Source organism: Prionailurus viverrinus, chromosome C1, assembly GCF_022837055.1.
Source record: "Prionailurus viverrinus isolate Anna chromosome C1, UM_Priviv_1.0, whole genome shotgun sequence".
Taxonomy (NCBI): domain Eukaryota; kingdom Metazoa; phylum Chordata; class Mammalia; order Carnivora; family Felidae; genus Prionailurus; species Prionailurus viverrinus.
In genome coordinates, this window is record NC_062568.1 from 169,423,379 (window position 1) to 169,443,326 (window position 19,948).

A 19,948-nucleotide genomic window follows, 5' to 3' on the forward strand; every position below is an offset into this window, starting at 1 on the left:
GTGGAAAGAAAACCCCAACATCTTCAGCCACCATTACTGAAAGTCCTCCTCTGTTTCCTTTTCTCTGAATACACAATAGTAATACTCAAATTTCTGAGAGTGAAATAAGATCACCTATGCCAATACTATTTCATGATTACTTACTACACTGAGGATGAAGGCATAATATTCAGATCTAAAAGAAAAAAAATTGCATCTCTTCTTTTGGATAAATTAGTCCATTCAAAGATGGTTTCTGCTAAAGAAGACTAAAGAGAAGTTGCCTATGAGTTTCTAACACCAAACTCGACTGAACATTGAGTACAAGAATCTTTGCTCAGTATCTGAGAAAGTGGATATATGGCTGTGAAAAGTTTTCAAAATGGATATAAAGGAAATGCTCCTTTGAAATGTTAAAAAAAAAAAAACTTGATCATGAGTAATTTAATAATGAGAGTAATACAAACTGCACCTATCTTCAATTTTGCAAAAATTACTCAAGATCAAAACTTCAATTTGTTAGCTTATGCATACATTATGGAAATAAAAATGGAACAAAATAGAACAAATGCACTTACCTAGTGAATGTTCTGAATTATACTTTTAATAAAAATGCCCATCATGTAGGGGCGCCTGGGTGGCTCAGTCGGTTAAGCGTCCGACTTCAGCTCAGGTCACGATCTCGCAGTCCGCGAGTTCTAGCCCCGCGTCGGGCTCTGCACTGATGGCTCAGAGCCTGGAACCTGCTTCCGATTCTGTGTGTGTGTCTCTCTCTGCTCCTCCCCCGTTCATGCTGTGTCTCTCTCTGTCTCAAAAATAAATAAATGTTAAAAAAAAAAATTAAAATGCCCATCATGTACAGTTAGGGGAACGTTTTTATTTTTTTAATTTTTTTTCCCAACGTTTATTTATTTTGGGGACAGAGAGAGACAGAGCATGAACGGGGGAGGGGCAGAGAGAGAGGGAGACACAGAATTGGAAACAGGCTCCAGGCTCTGAGCCATCAGCCCAAAGCCCAACGCGGGGCTCGAACTCCCGGACTGCGAGATCGTGACCTGGCTGAAGTCGGACGCTTAACCGACTGCGCCACCCAGGCGCCCCCCGGGGGGGAACGTTTTTAAATGAAATACTAGATTGTGAATAACTAAAAAAAATAGGTAGGGATTAAGATTCACTAGAAAATGTAAAAGCAATTGATCAGCATTGAAACTTTTATGGCAAACTTTATGACCCCTTGAAGTTATTTACATTCTTGAAGGTTAAAATAGAATTAAAAATAAAATCCCTGTGCCTGATAATCAGCTTGGGCAATTTCATCCATAGGACCACTATTAGAAGCAACCTACATTTTTGATGCTTCCATATTTGAACTCCTTTCTGCAATTCAAGGAAACTGCTACCAGCATGATAGTGATCTTAAGAACCTCACACTTTCTTTGAGGCGTAAGACATGTGCTAGTTCCTTTTCTTCAGAATCTCAACTTATCAGAAAAAAAATTCACGAAAATGATTTACATGAAATCAATGCAAAGAGAAGATCACTAGTTGGAAAAAAATCTCAATTACATTCTAAGACCTAGGAACTGGGCTTCTATCCATCTTTTTGAGAATTTTTTTTTTTTTACCTCATTTCTTTATTACAGCATTTTTACTGCGTTGATTTTCTTCACACAAGTCCAGGACAAATTCAAGAGCAGAGATTATTCCATGTATATATGGACTTCCAGAACCTTCTACAGCACCTGATAAAGAGATGCTTGATAATTGATAAAGGCTTAAATGCTCAATTCGTTTGTTTTATAGAAGCTCTAACTGTGGCAACATGAAGAACTACAAGAATATATACACACACTGAAATTCTTAGAAACTGTGGAATAAGAATGACAACAAGTTTTGTTTGATAAGAAAAGGGAAAAATCAGATGTCAGGAAATGAGGGAAAATTACAAAAATCAGCACTGATCATGCAACTTAGGGCATTTAACACCAAGAGCTTGGGTTTGCCGTGGTGTGGGGGAGGGGGAGGCGAAAGAGTTGAAACTAAGACACCTGCATAAAACAGAGGCTCCAAAAGATGCAACACTGGTTAAAAAATGCTGTAAAAGTAGTTTGGCTACCCGGATAGGAAGAGACCAAGGAAGCTTGTTTCCCCTACCTGGACTCTGACTAGCAAATACTCTCCCTGAAAATTTTGGAACACTAGGCCTATCTAGATCTCTGGTATTTGGAGTCTGAATTCTAGTCATGGGACTTAGGAACCCTTACACCAATCAAATAAGATAAAATGATCCTTGACCAGTAATACACCTGGAGTGTATGGCAGAAGGAAACGAACAAATATTCTGGGAATACACTCTGAGAAACGAGAACTAACGGGCTCCCTTCAAGTCGGGAAGACAGCAAAAAATCAGCTTATAATAGAAAATGTAAAAACAAATGATTACAAAAGAAGAGTTAACAAGAGTTAATAAAACCCATCCTCCAAATTAGAGATGATTAAATACAGTTTTAGAATTGGAAAGAGTAAAGGTGTTAAATACGTGAAAACAGAAACCACCTAAGAAATAAATAATAATTAATAAATAATAAATATGTAATAAATAATAAAACATGTTAAATTTTGTAAATGTGTTTGCTCACAGTTCTAGAGGCTGGAAAGTCCAAGCTCAAGTCCTGTAGGCAGACAGATGTAGTTCACTGGCCAGAACCTGCTTTCTGACTTGCTAAATGCTACCTTCTTGCTGTGTCCCTCATGTGGCAAAAAAAAGACGGCCCCCTCTCTGGTGTTGCTTTTTATAAGGGCATAGATTCCATCGTGCAGGCTCCCCATTCATGATCTCATCTCTTATTACTCCCAAAGGCCCTGTTCCCCAAATACCATCACATTGGGGGTTGGGCTTTAACATATGAATGTGCGGGAGACCCAAATATTCAGTCCATTAACACAGGCTCTCTTCCCGTGCCATGGTTGGCTGTTACTGTTTCAGTTGATGCAGAAACAAGACGTTGATGGTACAATCAGTGTGCGTTTATGGTGGGGGGGCTGTGTGGAGCATTTTACCAATTTTTTTTTTCAGGGCATTGAGCATACACCATTAAATTGTAAGCCACCAAGAGTTCGAGGTTATTGCCAAATGACCTAGCACAACTGAATCTAAGACACTATGGAAAGAAAGATCAATGTGGAAGTGAATCAAGTCAATCAAAGAATGAAATAGGAGATTGTAAACATAACGGACAAAATAGAAAACTGAAAATGAAGAATAAACTATAATTCTAACAAATTATGCCAGATGCAGCACACAGATTGTACAGAAGTTCCGAGTCAAAGCATACAAAATACCGAGACTGGAGAGAATAAAAAGTCAGTATCATGTGCAGAGATAAAATTGTCTACTCGAAAAATTGCAGAGTAGCTGCAGGAAAATGAAGTTCCGAAGTTTCAACTTGCTGTATCCAGCAAAATCCAGTTGTAAACCTGTAAATCTATAGCAATTTAAAAACTATAAATACCTTTTACTGTAACAACCAAAATAGAGGGCACTTAGGCATAATTCATTTAAAACATATGTTGGCATCTGCGAACGTCTTTATGGAGGAAATTATAACACTTGACTGAACAAAAAAATCTAAATGGATTCAAATTTGGGAAGATGGTCATATTGATATTTTCCCTAAATTAATACCCAAGTCCCTATAATTCAAATTCTAAAGTTCTACAACGGATTTTTTTATGCAGGTCAAGATGTTGATGCCAAAATTTTACAAAAAAAAAAAAGTGAAGGGTCAAGAATAATTTATCCAGGGGTCCCCAGGTGGCTCTGTTGATTAAGCATCTGACCCTTGATTTCTGCTCAGGTTTGGGAGTGTGAGCCTTGCCCCAGGCTCCACGCTGTGTGGAGCCTGCTTGGGATTCTCCCTCTCCTGCACTCTCTCTCTCTACCCTTCCCCTGCACATGCCTGCTGGTACCCACCCCTGTTGCCCTCTGCTCCTCCCCTCTATCACCCTCAAAATCAATAAAATTTTTAAAAAAACCTTAACCCAACAGAGGCATGATCCCTAAAATGGTATGGTATTGACACAGGGACAAACCATAAAAATTAGTGTGTTTAGAAATGGGTCTACACATATATGAAAACTGTGAATATGAGAAAGGACATTTAAAGTTGGTTGAAAAGGAAGGACTAATTGCCAAATGACACTGGGATAATTGGCTGCCTGTGATTCATGAAAAAGCCAAGATGGGAGAAGAGTTAGCCATAAAAGGCAAAGCAAATCTCTGAAACTATTAGCAACACCAAAATATCTAATGACAGCAGGGGAGGGAAAGTGTTTCTGTATCCAACCACGAAAAGCAAATCTAAGAGATTAATAAGAAGAGTGGATCAAAAATGAACATACCTGAACAAAACCAATGTATTTGAAGTGGCAAGACAAGTCTTCCACAGGGAGAGGACATTTGTCATGCAGATAAAGTAACAGTTGTAACAATGTTGGGAATCCTAGCAGCTTCAGGAGACTTTTGCTCTCCGAGAGGAACAGGCTGCAGTCCTATACATAATCCTTGAGAGACACAGAATGCTTTGCAGCTTGGTGACTGTCCAATCCGCATGATGGACATTCCTTGGCAACTGTTAGCTCCCTTGGAATGGTTTATAATGAAAAGAAAAACCTAAGTCGGTAATAATCACCCGTACCCTTTTGCTGCCCTGTACCTGGACATGCTCTCTTGCTACCTCTTGCTTCTGTGGACCTAGAAGAAATGGAAACTCAGTCCTTAAGCTGTTGACAGTAGATAGAATTTTCCATTCCCTTTATAGTCAGTACTTGGTATATAGCAGGTGCTCATAAATGCTTGTTGAATTAAAATAAGAGATTCCCGCTGTTTCCAGGATTCCCTGCATTTTCCCTCAGATCCAGGATCCCCGGAGTTCCCTGTACCTCGCCATCCCACCAGATACTCATCAGGCTGGACTAGAAGTGCGTTAATAATACCCGCTTTGCTCAGTGAGGGCAAGAAGAGGATCTGGGGGCTCTGGTAACCCCAGGTGTCAACCAAGAACCTGATACTTATTAAGTAAAAGAACTTAATTCATTAATAACCCCACGGCGTACAATTCACACTACCTGCTCTTACTGGTAACCACCCGGGATTAGCCCCTTCCTGGCATACCAGATAGGAAACATGAACTGGGCTTTCCTTGCCACTGTCTTCTAGAGCAATATTCCAGGTCTGCTGCTCCTGGCTCCCTCCCACTGAACTTCCCCCCCGCCCCGGACTGAAGACCACCTTTGCAAACTGTACTCAGGTTACCTTCCACCTTGAGGGACCCACCTCTGTGTCTAATTCCTCAGCCCTTGATCTCAGATCCACCTGGAATCTTTTTCATCCTCATTTTGCCTGCAGCCATCCAGGCAGAGTGCTTTGGCTCTAGGGTGAGGTTTTACCATTGGGCCACCTGGATTTGGCAACCTGCCTCCCAGGAAACTATCACTCAGAGCCACTTGACTGATCGGCTCCTGCTGGTAAGAGAAACCGGCAAGAAAACCAAGAAAACACACGGAGTCCGTCACACTCCAATCGAGCCCAAACGGGCAAGTTGCTGACCCCCATGGAAGCTGCCTGGACTCTAGGAGCCAGGCCCCTGTATGGGGCAGGAACAATCTGGTGGTGGTCACCCAGTACCCACCCAGTAGGGCTTCAACAGTGATGGCCAGTGCTAAGGCTCATGCACTGGCGGGCAGAGCTGGGCTTGGTGAATTAGGCCTCGGTGGCGCTGTCTTTGGAAATGGATTCGACTGGGTGCTGGTTTTATTTTGTTTTCGGTAGCTGAGGTTCTGACACTCCCAGCTCCTAGCATTTAACATTCCTACCCTGGGCAGCACCCCTGCCATATATCACTTACACTCCCTGCTGACATTTTATGGGGATTTTACAGCAGCAGGTGTGTGATAGGAGCCATTGTCAATCATGGCATTAAAATGCTCCACCCTTTCAAATGCCTAATCAGCGGGGTTGATGGGTTGCAGCTGGCTGCTAACAAGCCAGGGTTTGGAGCTTTCAAGGCAAGACACCCCCCCCCCCCGCCCCACTTTGGGAAGGGAGTGGGTGGGAGGCTGGGAAAAGGGGCAGCGGAGGAGCCCCTTCAAAGCCGAGGCCCTACAGTGTCACGGTGGGGGTGACCAAAGGGAAGTCAGCAGAGCACAGGCTGCCTTTCCTCTGCACTAGTATTTTTTGGTGTCCATCCCCAGGGGCCCAATCAGGTGGAAGCATCCCTATGCAGTGACAGGGAGCCTATTTAGATAAGATGGAGTCACCCATGAGGGTCTTGATGAGGCTTTTTTGTTCATGGGCCCATTAAGTGAGAGAAGTTAGGGTCCAGATAGGCTGTGGGATCACCAGGTTAGTCTGTGCACTAAATTGAGCTCATTTGGCTTGCATCAGCCACCTTCTCTTTTTTTTTTTTTTTCTTTTTGGCAAAGCTTTTGGGGACAGTCCGACAAGCAATGCCTGTGGCAGTCAGTCCTTGGCCCTCCTCAATGTCAAATGTAATATCAACACAGCCTTAATCTTTTTGAAAAAGTTCTCCAAATGTACTTTGAGTGTCGCCTCTTGATCCAGACCGCAGTCTCAAACCCCACCTATTTGAAAATCTGGACCAGAATCAGGGTACCATGCCTTTAAGCCAAGGAGCAATGGGTGGGGTATGGCTTTGGCCCTTGGTAACTACTGTAGAATGTCTGCCTGTCACTTCACGGAGACCTGCTGAATAAATTTGAGTCCCTATCAACCCTGTTGTTGCCTCTCAGGCATTGGCTCTCCATTCTGTGTCTTCTGGGACTTCCTGTCTTTGCTTCCTCTCAGAGTGTCTACTCAGTAGATTCTATGCATGCTTGCTGGTGACCTGCCCATGACCCCACCCTCTGACCTCAAGTGCATACCAGGTTTTCATCTTTGAACAGGCTCTGGGCTCTGGTGGCTCAGAGGAATTTATTAATCTTTGATCCTCCCTCAATAGTGTCTGGAAGGTATGGGCTGTCTTTCAGGCATACTTGATCTGTAGTAACTCAAATACAAAGGGGACCATCCACCTGTACGTTAGCAATGCTTTTAGCTCTATTACAGCATTTATCACATAGGACCCAACTTCAGTGAGCTTGCCGTCTAGTACGGGAGCAAGAGCAGTAAACCTACCTTGAGGAAGTACATTTAAAAAAACTCCACAAGGGAGGTGTGTACAAAGGGCAGAAGAAAGGGACAACCAAATATGGAGATCCAGTAGAGCATGGGCTGAGAAGAGGTTAATTCTCACATGGTATCCAAGAGACTTTGCTTAGGACACATGATACTTATAAAATACCATGAGGACGCCTGGGTGGCTCAATCGGTGAAGCGTCTGACTTTTGGTTGCAGCTCAGGTCATGATCTCGTGGCTTCTGAGTTCAAGCCTGCATCGGGCTTTGTGCTGACAGGGCAGAACCTGCTTGGGATTCTCTCTTCCCCTCCCTCTCTGCCCCTCCCCTGTGTGTGCATGCTCTCTCAAAACAATTTTTAAAAATATGCTATGAATACTAGTCAAACTTTGACTCTCGAAGGAAGAGCTAATGAAAATCCGGGTGGAGCCTAAGCTGTGGATGATTCTGAACACTAATGTAGGGACGGTGTTGAAGGACCCCTCCACAGGGCACAGAATTCCAATCTTTTCCCTTGAGTCTATTCAAAGTCCATCTGTTTGGAGGTCTTTGCTGTTCATTGGGTGAAAACCAGGGCAATTGCCTTTGACCCTTCTGTCCACTTCTTGTCATCTCTGCAAGGAAGGAGCCCAACTCCATGTAATAGTCAAAAATGCCAAATTTCATTGTAAGTTAAAACATCTTTCATAGATTGGAAGGGATTAGTGTCTTTCTATGGCCTGTCTCTTGCTGCTCTTTCTCTCCCAAGCTGGCTAGCCCAGGTATGGGCAGGTGTGTGCAGGGTCACAGGGGGAGGAACCAGAAGATAAAGCCTTCCTACATTGGAATGATGGTGGTCGTCCATGGATGTCCTGGGGGATGAGTAAATGTTCACAACTGACCTTCTCCTCTAAAGGGCTGCTTCTGTGAATCCTTCAGTGATCCCCTTTGGGGAACATTTGAGAACTAATACTTCTTGTTAAGAGAGTTGTAATCTAGCAGCACAGAGGTGTACATAAAATACCCTGAAACTTAGCTAAAAACAAGAATCATTACCTTACATGGTTCCTGTGTTTGGGAATCTATGACCAGCTGAGCTGCATACCGCTGGCTGGGGGTTTCTCAGGAGGCTGCAGTGGAGCCATGGGCACAGGGAATAAGTCACTCAAGGCTTGACTAGGGCTGGATGTTTCCAAAATGGCCTAATAGAAATGGCTGTTGGTTTGAGGCCTCAGTTCTTAGCTCTGTGAAGTTCTCTTTAGAGCAGCTCCAGTGTCTTCATGACATGGCAGCTGGTCTCTTAAAACCCCCCTCCTCCAACCTCAGTCTGAAGCCCTCTTGGGTGAGGCCCCTTTTAAAACAGTCCTTCATCTGGTTATTCCAAAGGAAGGCTGACCCTGGGGTGCCTGGTTAGCTCAGTCAGTAGAGCTTGTGACTCTTGATCTCAGGGATGTGATCCACTCCAAGTGGTGGGAACAGGCTCTGTGAAACAACTTAGCCTAACGTCTGAAGCCCTCTTGCCCTGATTCCATCCACCTTTTCCAGTCTTCTCTCCTGCTATTCTTTAACTCGAACCCTAATTTTCAGGCTACCCTAATTGTATGCTTCTCCATGATAGTACGCTAAATGATCTCTTTCCCATGTTTTCCCTCTTTTAAAAATCAACCTGCCCTTCTCCCTGGAAGAGATGATGGAGCATAGCTTTCTCACTGGGATTCCTATAGTCTGAGTAAAACAAGGGGCAGAGTTGGGGGGGGGGGTACTGGCGGGTGGAACGGGGTGGTGTCATTCTAGACTTGATACGTAGAGACCTGAATACAATCACCTGCAATGCAGCTTACTTACACACCACAGGGCTTTACAAACTGAATGACCCTCCTCCTCTCTGGGCCTCAGTTTCCTCATCTGTGAAATATGAAAAGTCCTGCCTAGCGGGCAGAGCAGCTGCAAGAGAGTGATGGTAAAGTGCTTTGCAAATCGTGAAGCAATCCCTTAGGCTTGTGTTTGCTTATGCAAACGTAAGGGATTGTCATTAGTATTCAGGATCCTCTTAGCTGATGTGTTTTTGCAAGAGTTTGGCTACAAACATGATTAAGATATGTCCCAGCTGAGTCGCCTCTTCCATGGCAGCTCCACGCTATAGCCACAAAGGGGATAGAATAGGCCTTGTGTGATTGCTTTTCACATAGTTGGAAGCCTTTCAAACCATCAGATCTTTTTTTTTTTTTTTTTTTTTTAATGAACTCTGCTTTATTTGCTTTAAATCTAGTTCCATCGGTGCTGGAGAAACACTGTAAACTGTGGTTTCAAAGTTACTGGTTTTAAAGGATCCATATCCTATAAAATCTTTAAAAACATTCAAAAATTTCAAAGAATTGATGAGATCATAGACAATACTGATGAATCACATTGGAAAGGTGAATTGAGGCACTCTTGATTAAACAGGAAATGCTTTTAACTGATAATGAAGTGTGAAGCTTTCTTCTTGGTTATTAGAAAAATAAATCTTAGATCCGGTCAATTAGGAAATTCATGAGAAAACAAAGCGGAAATAAGCTATAACCCCAAACTTTAAGGGGAACGTTCTAAAGGGAGGGACACTGGAAGAGGAGCAGTTGGGAAAGAGTGTGATGAATTCACTTGGAGCCCATTGATTTCAAAGTGCCTGTGAAAGAGGCCATGTTGTAGTTTGGATAAACAGAGCTAAAATGCAAAAGTGATGAGTAGAGGTGAGACTCAAACATTTAGATGGAGTGAAACCCTGGAAGTAGAGATAATGAACAAATGGAAAGAGTGCCAGCATTTAGGGATCAGGACAAAGATGAGTATCCAGCAAGAATAGTCGAGAGGGCAGTTGGAAAGGTTGTAAGAAAGTCAAGTGACATGGGGTGTCCCTGAGCCAAAGTAGGAGTAAATCAAGATAGAGGTTGGTGGTCAGCAGTGATAAATGGTGCCCTTAAGTCTAGTACGATGAGAATTCAAAGTGGTTGCCTGGATTCAGCAACATGAAGGTAACTCTGGTGACAACGATTTGGTGGAATTATATGGCAGAACCGGACTGGAATGGGTTGAAGAGAGAAGGAAAAATAAAGTGAAGACAGAATGTAGGCAATCTTTTCAAGAAATTCGGCAATGGATAGAAAGATAGCAGTACCTGGAGGGGAATGTGGACTCCAAGAGTCTTTTATAAATAGGAAGAGACTGGGGCCTGCTTGATGATTGACAGAAGGGGTCCAGGTGAGAGAAAAGTTAATGACACAGGGGAAGGACACAGAAGATTCTGTCAAAGACGACAGAAGAACATGTTTGCCAAGGCCCAGATCAGGATCGCCAATCATTCCATCTGTTGGTCAAGGAAAGCTACCTGGAGAAGGTAACCCCTGCATTAAGCTACATCAAGGATGAGTGAATTTCTCCAGGCAAGAGAAGTAGATGAAGAAAAATAGGGCATTCCCCATCTAGTGCGGTTCTCAATTTCACGACTGGGGCCTCTCAAACTTACCTGGATTGAATGAAGAAAGTGCTCCTGAGTAACATTTGGTGGGGCTGTTAGTTTTCTAAACTCATTTTTACAAATAAAACGTGGGTTTGCTTACATAGGCTTATATTGCGTCTGTAACCAAGGCACATTTCTCATCTGGGTAATTTCCTTTCCTTTCCTTTAGAAAATGTGCAGCCAATGGTAGCAGGTCTTAACTCCCGTGTGTCTGCAAGTCTTGATATCATGTGATGGGTTGCCTTTCTCCCTATCACATTTCCTCTGTATTTCAAAAGTGAATCATTTCCTTATAATCATGATGCTGCTCAATTAGAGCCTGCCCATCTCAGCTGAAAGGGAAAAATTGGCCTTTGAGGTGGTCGGTCAGGTCTGAACTCACTTGATGAAAGACCTATTTTTCAGTGATCAGAGGTTGGGGGTTGGGTCTGGATTGGGAAGACTTAAGACGTATATATTCTGGGAGAGGCACTATGCACAAGGAGGGTTAGCTATTAAATTTTTGCTTTCAAAGCTGTTGTATACTAACAAAAACTTAACGTATGACAAGAAATACAAGTCACAAATAATATATGGAATAATCAAACCCTCTAGTAACTTAAGTGCTTGTTAAATTGAGTAACATTTTCATGATTCAATTAGGAACAATCTTTTAAAGTACAAGTAACTAAAGCAAGTAACTATGTGGTAAAAATACCTTTGATCATTCTTGGTATTAGAGTAAATTAAGCTAATTCTTTTGGAAAATAATCTGGAACCATGAAACGAGATAGAAAAATATGTATCTCGATCCAGAAATTATTCAGGAAATTTATCTGTAAAAAATACCTCCCCCTCCGAAAATAACTCAAGGATGGATATGAAATATAGCTTGCTTACACAGGGTACAAATGGTATTCTAGTTTTCTATAACTTAATTTCCAATTCCAAAACCCATTTCTTTAATAGTCTTGGAAAGTTGAAGTTCTGCTATTGGGGTTTTCTTGAATACAGGGTCATGGTAGGGTTCCAGGATTGTCCATAATGCTGAAGATTCCTAGGACTAGGATGAGGTTGGCATTCCATTACCCGCTGTGGATAACCCCAGAGCTCTGCCTCTCTGTTGCTTCTCCATCTTGTGTAGAGCAAAAGGGTCACTGAGAAAGTTCCCAACTGTGTCTCCACAGTCCCACACGATGCCTAAACCCTCATAGTAGGACCTTGCTACCCTCCTAGTTCTTCTGTCAGGGAGGAAGACCTTGGATTCCTGCTTTATTGATGTTCTTGGTCATGTAGTTTTCTCTCTCTACTTTTCCTCAGCCCAGGGTGTGTGGGAGATAATGTTCCCCACCATCCCCCTAACAAGGAGAGCAGGAACCATGTTCTTGTTCTGTTTTCCAAGGCACTCGGCCTCTCTCCAGATGCCCTGGTTGCTCTCTCCTTTCATCCCTCCTCTACCCACACTCCCACCTCAAGCCTTTGAAAACAAAAGTCAGGAAGAGAAGAATTTCCTAGAAGGCTGTGCTTTTAGCCCAATCCCAGGCTGCCTCTAGTCAGGAATAAGAACAGTTGACCTGAGTTCAGGTGAGGGGCCATGGACAGAGAGGGGGAAAAAAAAAATCTCAATATCCTGGTGAAGAGATTAGAAACAAAACAAATTGACAACAATGGGGTCATCATCATATAACCAGAGCAGACTTTTTTTTCCCTTCAAAGATTACCTGAGTTTAATCTTCATAATAATCTTTGAGCATCATGTAAAGATTAGTGATGATTGTGAAGACCAGGCATCAACCTAGAATATTATTTAATTCTATATCCATAATGTGATTGTACACAAACATATTCTATTGCAAAAACCAAAAGTCGCCAGCAAAGATGGCAAAATCTGAGGTGTTTGGGTGGCAGGCTTTGGTGAGTTATCGTAGTAAGGATTATGGAACAGTGTTAAGAGAAATAGTAACCAGAGGGGAAAATAGTTCTTTCCAGATTTGGAATGAGAAATTAAGAAATCCTTGTGGATATTGCCTCAGAGGGTATTAGCAAGATGCAGGTCCAAGAATTCAAAGCTATTCCAGCCACTGCCATTGTTAATGAGTTGGGATTGCAATGACAGTTTGTTTCTCTCTTGATTTAACTTTCTCTAATTCACTGAGATCTATTTCCCTGCCTCTCCAGATCCTATTTATCTTTTAGATACTGGAGAAGTTCAGAAGAAGAAAGAATTTGGAAAGAAATAGGCAACAAGCCTTCTTATAAGAGGTGGGCAATGTCTGGCCCATATGCTAGAGCATTTGTTTCCAGGCAAGGGAAAATCATTTGCTGGATACTGTCTATATTCCAGACACAATGGTAGATACTTAACCATTATCATATTATCACATTTACTAGACTCTATTGGTTCTATTTTACTGATGTGGAGCCCGAGGCCCAGAAAGGTTAAGTGATTTGTCAAATGCTACTCAGTGACTGAATCAGGATTCAGTCTCTAGTCTGGCGGAGCCCAAGTCAGAGTTAGTTTCCATGACAATAGACTTCCTCTCCTCAAAATAGCCTCTCATTGGTGAGTCCATTCTGTCCGCCTAGGGTGAAAATTTAAAAACCTAAAAAAGCTTCATTATTATTAGGAACTGACAAAGATACCAAGTAATGCACTGTTACTAAAAAGCAGTAACACTGTAGGCCGGCAACTCCCAAAAGTACAGTCCATCAAGTACTTCTTAATAGAAGTATTCCCTGGTCCAATAACATGGACAGATGTGATATCTATGTCCTCCTTTTGGAGATTCATAGTCTACTAAAGGCTCTGCATAGTTGGGAGTGGGGGGCCTCCCTCTTTTTCAATCCGGTGTTGCCCAGACTGATATAGCCATAGAATAGTTTTCATCCAAATACCATTACAGCCCCTGGCCCAGTTGCACAAACCTGTGCCAGAGACTATGGAGGGGTCTCCAGGGAGAAGTTACATGGCAGTACTTTGCTGGGGAAGGAGGGTATTCTGTAAGGCACTGGGGACACCTGGGCTCAGTGACCTCATGGTAAGAGAGAGGTTTGTTCTCAACTCTGAGCAGAACCAGAAAGGCCTCAGCACGGTGGAGACTCCAGGAGCCCTGACTAGACATTGGCATAGTGAGAGCCTGCAGCCTTGTGGACATTAGGAGCTAGACAGCACCATGGCATGGCCAGTGGGACTCAGCAGTGGGGAGAGGTCTTCCAGTGGCTTCCAAGCTACACATCTCAGTGAAGGCAGTTAGAATAAGAGTGGAAGCCCTGGACCTGGCCCAGAGCAGGCACACGATGTTAAATGGCATGATGGAAAGTTTCCTGAATTTGCTCAAGTTCCCCCCTAAGCCCTGCTGCCGGAACTCCAAGAAGTACCTGAGTATATCATCTTGGCCTTGGCAAGAAAGAGACCACAAACTCAGCAGAGTTTAACTGAATAAGAACTTAACAAAGGGACACTACAGAGACAGGAACCACTTAACTGCGGGAAGCTTTTTCCACCCCTGGGTCTGAAAGGAGAAGAGAACAGTGTTGTCAGAGCCTGGTGAGAACCAGAGCCACGGAAGGGACCCCATCTTACAAGTGTGTGGGGGCAAGAGAAGAGCCAGCCCAGAGGTAAGATATTTGGGATAGGCTAACAGGCCCACAGATGGGGCAAAACTGCCAGCAAATTATAATTATTATTAAGAGGTCACAGTGTATGTCCATAAACTGGTGAAGCCTGGAGACACAAGAACTACTACACCGAGAAACTCAAAATCTAAGAATCTCAGAATCTTCAAACTGTGAAACATAGAAACTCGTTGTTAACCTGAAAAAAATTGGGTGAAATTGAGGCTTCCTTCCTGTTTCTGTGGCCCAGTGATTGCTTCCCATTCATTTATGCCAAGCACGCTGAGTTAATTTTTGTGCGTTGCCCCCATTTCAGCCTTGATCAGATGGGACCTTGGGAACTGGTGGCACGTTTATTTGCCTACAGCTTTCCTGTAGATGAGCCCTCCCACCACATCCGAGGAAAGATTTATGCCTTGGGCAGAATGCTTTTACCCCAGCTAAGTAGAAAGAGGCTATCAGCCACCCCCATGAACCATTCCAGAAACACCCAAAAAACTATTGTTCTTGGGGCTTGGGTCCCCATGTCCTTCTCAAAAATGTGCTTGGAAACCACAGGGATGTCTGGATAGTGGCCCAGAATGTGTGGAACGTAAGGCCCAAGATTCTGACCAAAAATGGATGAATATGATCAAACTCGTCCCGAGGAGTAGGCTATGCCTAAGGAGGAGACGAAAGAGTGGCAAGGGGAAGGTGAGGCAAAGCAACTCCGATATTAGCTGTTTCAGGAAGCTTCGACTGCCTGTAGACTGGAGAGACAGAGGTAGGAGACACTGTTTCCAGACCTCTCTGGAAGCTGGAACCTCAATGGGTCTGCCCACTGGGAAGCTTGGATCACAAAGAGAAATGACTATCCACTGCTACGTGGGACCGCAGGGGAGATACAGTCCCTGCTGGAGATGCTACCCAAAGCGGAGAATATGTGGAAGAAATAACCTGGCTTGTCCTCTGTCCTTCAGTCTCCTGCCAAGATCTTTCACAAACTCAATCTGGTCTGAAGTTTGGCAGTTGGCAAGGCATGTTAGAAACTGCATTCCTCTGCAATGCAGAACAGAATGAGGAAAAGGGATGGAATGGAAGATCAAAAAGGCGAATGATCGCACATGATTCTAGGCAGATGTGCACCCCTACACCTCAGAACTGCTCTCCTCAGTATTCCCCATGACTTGGACTTTGCCAAATACTATGCTAAATTCTCCTTTAACTCTGAATAGCACTGGAACTCCTTACGCATCACTTCCTTCAAGTATTTTCTTCTCCTGTCTTCTGGTTTTTCTCCTGTATCATTTGCCGCATTTTTTTTTTTTAGTCCCTTTTGCTGGTTTCTCCCCCATTTTCTCACCCATGTTGAAGTGTTTCAGGATTCTTTCTTTGGTTACTTCCTATTTTCTCTTTGACTCCTTGGCTGGTCTCATCTGGTCCCATGGACTTAAATGCGACCTATCCAGATGATCAATTTGGAATTTCCAAGTTCACCACCACTCCGCCCCTTCTGTGCTGTGTTTGGTATATCCATGTGACTGTGGGAGAGCTCCAGCTAGATGCTCGTGGGCATCTCAAATATGTCAGAAGTTTAAATTTTTTTCTTTTACAAATCTATTGCTTTCCCATTTTCAAAGCTTAGTTCTGTGCCCATACATGTGGAATGTACCGATACTTTAATGAATATTATAACATTTCCAAAATCATTATGAAGTGTTTTAAAACTTGCCTTGAACAAATACTGGCAGAGGATCTAAGAGGTGCTGGACCCTGGGATAAGCACTGAGTAAACAAAAATGAGCCAGACATGGTACCTGACCTCGAGGGAGAGACAGACAAATCATTTGTGCCCACTTGCATGCATATTGTGTATATAATCAGATCCTTCACTTGGCCTTATGTTCCTTGATAACTAGTGTATTGTTATTGTCATTTGAGTTGAAATACTGGCTAGTTTGAGCAACAAGCAGAATCTTGTGGTCTGTTCCAGAAGCCAGGGAAGGTAGGATAATCAAACGACAGAAAGGCAGGGACCTCAGCAGCAGTTTGTGGACTTTTCTCTCAGATGCTATAATAACAAGACTCAGCTCCAACTCTCATTGGCATTAGAACAGTAGAATCACAAAGTGTAAAAATGACAGACAACATCTCTGTGATCCCCAGAGACCCAGCTATAAAATAAAAAATTACTACAGAGCCATTGTGAGGATTAAGGAACATAATACACATGAAATCCAGGACATGACGTGTGGGTGTAGTAAGAGAAGCTAGTGTTAAGGGGTGCTCTCTATTTTTGTCTTATGATTTACTCCAACTCCTCATCTTTTACATAGATGGAAAATAGAGCCTAGGGGAAAGCAACTAAATGTCACCGGTAAGTTTGGAAGGTACAGAGGTGGGACCAGAACGCTGGCCACCAAATTGTCAGGTGAACATTATTGTCAGTCCCAGCATAGCTGTGTGTCTTCATAAGTGTGATTTTTCTGGGGCTCAATCCTAGAATTACCATGTTTGAGGGAATCTTTTTGTTCACCAGTGATGTGCCATATATTATACAACTGGGGACTGGACTGGACCCATCTATGAACCAATGAACTCCTAATCAGAGCCCATTTGGGGGCAACCATTTAGAAAGCCCTATTTTTGCAAAACTCAAATCTGTCTCTCCCAACATCAGCCTTTGGTTTGCCTTCAGAAGACCTTCAGAACATGAATCAATCAAGGCTTGCTTTGTTTTTTAATTTCTTTTTACCATGACCGCTTTTGAGGTATTTGAGGAAAGATCCTCTCTTACTGTGTTTTCCCTTTTCCGTTGTAAATGTTTCCATCCATCCCAAGACCATCTTGTCATCACCCTAGAGTCTGGTCTCCCTCATCCCCTAGACTCTATTAAGTACCAATTCCTTTAGTTCTGTTACATTGCTATTTCTCCAACCATCACCTCTGACCCATCTATATTGCCACTGCTCCGTTGAAGTTTCTGGTCACCTTGCAGCTAGATTATTGCAATCACCTCTTTAGCCTGGCCTCTGTCCTTCACTCTGACACCTTTTAACTCATCATCTATACTTCTAGAATTTTTCTCAAATGCAAATCTGACACCATCACTTGGCTCCCCATTACTTACCAAATGAATTCTAAACTTCTTAGCATAGCATTTGAAGATCTTCATGATAGGACCTCTGATATGTCTTACCATTACTATCCAATAATATTGGAGAGTGACCTCTTGAAGGAAGGTTGGGAAAGCTCTTTTAACAACTGAAGTAGGTAAGGAGAGTGGTCATAATGAGGACATGGGATTAGGAACTAAAAACAGGGATTGGGGGATCGCCTGGGTGGCTCAGTTGGTTACATGTCTGATTGTAGATTTCAGCTCAGGTCATGATCTCATGGTTTTGTGGGTTCAAGCCTGGTGTGGGGCTCTGTATACTAACCACGTGGGGCCTGTTTGGGATTCTCTCCCTCCCTCCCTCTCCCTCTCTCTATCTCTCTGCCCCTCCTGCACTTGTGCTCTGTCTCAAATTTTTAAAAAACCAGGCTGAATTTAGAAGAAGCCTCAAAGGTAAACCCAAAAGAATATGGTTGGCAGTTATCTTGAAATGGTAAAGATAAGAAACAGATTTCAGCTTTAATTGACAAAAGAAATGCTGGTAAAACTAAGACTAAGACACAGAGGAACAGGCTGTGGGACCTTGGGAGCCTAAGACGGTGAGTGCCATTTTCAATGAGATTGAAGGAATCCACAGCCAATACAGAGGCAAGGGACTAGGGGAGATAGACCCCTGGAAGGTGCACATCGGTAAAGCAGCCTGGTATAGTATCCGCTTCCTTGGTGGCCACAGGGCATGGTTGGCTCTTACCAAGCTACAAAAGAAGTAAATTCTGCAGATGCAAGAATGAAGTCTTGCCCTTTGTCTGACCTTAGAGTGGGAAAACAGCTTCAAAACAACCATTGTAAGTGACTGTAGAAGGTTGTTTTCATTGTTGTAAAGAAACATTCTACTTTGCTTCAAAGATTTGTTTATCCTTTAATCATGACGGATGCCTCCAGTTGCTGTAACCCTTCTTAACTTACACTTTACTTTTCATTGCCCATGACTGGGAGGTCACCCATTCAGGGAGGAGTATGGGTCTTTATTTGGCATAGGAATGAGACCTAAGCAGGAATGATCCCTTATGTCTCCAAGAGCAGCAGATAACCATATAGTAACCTCACTCGTGGCCAGCTGAGGTCAAAGAGTCAGAGGACTCTATTTAATAACTATCATTTTATAAATATTTATAATTATATTGAAATCTATATCTCAAATGAAGGTACTGTGGTCCAGACAAGTTGAATAACTTGTCTAAGGCCATACTTCTGGGGTAGAAACAGAACTTGAATCCAGATCTGACTCATTGAACTTGGCCTCATTATGTCCTTCAAAGCAATAAACAAATCTAGGAGATTGTCTTGACTCCATAAGGAGCGATGTGGAGAGACCTATAATGTCAAGGATACATAATAACTTACCACGAGACCTGGCTGTTGGTGTAGACTTGGATATGTTCTCTTAAGTGTGATTTTTGAGCAATTCACATGAGGATACTCTCTGTCCTGTTTGCCTGATGATGTTGCTATGGTATTCAAGCACGATCAGTTGAGTAAAAATGATTTATAAACTTAATCTTTATACACATATGCAGAGATATTAATCATGATCGTAATCCCTGCTTATTATGATTGTGATTATTATAATAGCAGAGTCATTTCCTTTTCCTCTGAACCCCAATTACCACATCCATAAAATGTTTGGGTTTCACCAAATAATTTCTAGGTCCCTCCAAGGTCTATTACTAAAGAATCATGAGAATTTTAAGTACAGAAAGTGAGGGGCCATGGTGTAAGAAACACAAGGGAGACCCTTTGGCTGAGACAATTGCAATATAAACTGAAAACTAAGAGGGATTGTCAAATCAAGTGCTAATTGTCAACTTAACAAACTTGATTAATATTCTAATAAGAAAATTAAAAAGTAGTGTAGAAAACCAGTTAGCAAGTGCATTAGGGCCACTAAATAAGATCACAGTTTTGCACAGTCAACCATGAGCACGAAGCCGCAGATAGTGACTTGCATGTGGTGTTCCCATGCAAGACTCCCTACCACCTGCATCCAAAACCCTTCTATTAGGTACGTTCTGGAGATGCGTGCATTTTTAAAGGCTTTAGGGCATTCTCCTTTCACAAAAAGCCTATGTTACCTATTCATCCCTCACATTCCTACATCAGCGGTCTTCCTTAAGGCATTTGACATTGACACTCTCAAATGTCCTGTAACCGTGGCAAGGGTCCTGGCTGAAGGGTATAGAGGGTGCTTAGAGTCTAGGCCCTGCCATCCACTTGGCATGTGGGACCTTGGAAAAGCCTGATCTTAGTCCAGAATTCCTTTCCAGAGAACTTCTCTCTGACTCCTAGGACTCCCTTGACCTTCAGAATGCTCTGCTGCTTCTGGACGCTTTCCAGCCCTCTGAAGTCTGAAACCATTTCTTAGTCCACACCAGCTCATCTGCGGCCAGAGCAACTTGCAGACCATCTCCTCGCAGGCTGGCACCTCCATCTCCATAAGCATCAGGGAATCTATTAGGCACTAGGAATGCTATAGACTGAATGTTTCAGCCCTGAAATGTGTATGTGGAATCCTGACCTCCAGTGTGATAGTATTTGGAGTTGAGGCCTTTGGG

General features: G+C 42.9%; 1 long non-coding RNA gene across 1 annotated transcript in view; it reads right to left on the reverse strand.

The window, feature by feature from the left end:
- Positions 1 to 726: 726 nt before the first annotated feature.
- LOC125173447 (uncharacterized) overlaps positions 727 to 19,948 on the reverse strand; it is a 55,099-nt gene continuing 35,877 nt past the window's right edge. The window contains exons 2-3 of the long non-coding RNA XR_007155025.1: positions 1,605 to 1,721; positions 727 to 784 (exon numbers count right to left, since the gene is read on the reverse strand). This is a non-coding gene — a long non-coding RNA (uncharacterized LOC125173447). The remainder of the gene's footprint in view (positions 785 to 1,604; positions 1,722 to 19,948) is intronic.